We start from the raw sequence: 824 nt of genomic DNA, 5'->3' as shown, positions 1-824 counted from the left end.
TGGCTGCACATGTACCACGTACACTTGAAGATTTTCTACAGCCTGCACGCACATCTACACCTTCATGCATTGTGTTGCCCCAGGATGCACCGAATTTCACTTTTAAGCATGGCATGTTATCTGTGATTCCCCAATTTCACGGATGGACTTGACAGACTTTGAGATGGTTTGCACCACTTTTATTAATAGGGCTGGGACTGATGAATACATTAAACTGCGTTTGTTTCCCTTTTCTCTGAAAGACAAGGCAAAAATCTGGTTTAATTCTTTGCGCCCTAACTCTATAACTAGCTGGCCTGAAATGTAGCGTGAGTTCTTACATAAGTTCTTTCCTCTTCAGAGAACTCAGTACCTGCAGGAGCAGATCAGTCAGTTCATGCAAAAAGATGGCGAGACATTCTAGGCATGTTGGGAGAGATTCAAGGACTTGATGAACATATGCCCACACCATGGTTTCGAATCATGGAGGTTAGTGAACTATTTTTTTACTGCTTTAACCCCTATGTGTAAACAATTTTTCCAGTCTATGTGCAATGGGATGTTCTTCCGTAAGGAACCAGATAAGGGCTTATCATTTTTAGATGATCTCGCTGAGAGTGCCCAGCAGTGGAACACACGACCTGAATGGGTGCCGATAGCTGCCCAACCTATCCGAGCAATCAGTGGCGAGGGCAGATATGAGGTCAAAGAGGACACTAGCTTACAAGCCTTTGTAGCTGCGTTATCTAAGAAATTGGAAGTCATGGAATCTGAAAAGCCGAAAGCTGAGATTTGCACGATTTGTGAGACTTCAGACCACAGACCTCAGGATTGTCAATTCTTAC

The 824-nt window shown here is 43.7% G+C and overlaps 1 non-coding gene across 1 annotated transcript; it reads right to left on the bottom strand.

Moving 5' to 3' along the window:
• Positions 1-350: 350 nt before the first annotated feature.
• Positions 351-456, bottom strand: LOC131154665 (small nucleolar RNA R71). The gene has a single exon (XR_009136581.1). It is a non-coding gene; the product is annotated as a small nucleolar RNA R71 (small nucleolar RNA).
• Between the last annotated feature and the right edge of the window lie 368 nt (positions 457-824).

The sequence above is a fragment of the Malania oleifera genome, chromosome 4 (assembly GCF_029873635.1).
Source record: "Malania oleifera isolate guangnan ecotype guangnan chromosome 4, ASM2987363v1, whole genome shotgun sequence".
NCBI lineage: Eukaryota > Viridiplantae > Streptophyta > Magnoliopsida > Santalales > Ximeniaceae > Malania > Malania oleifera.
The sequence above is the reverse complement of the archived record's forward strand: the minus strand, read 5'-3'. Positions and strand labels throughout refer to the sequence as shown.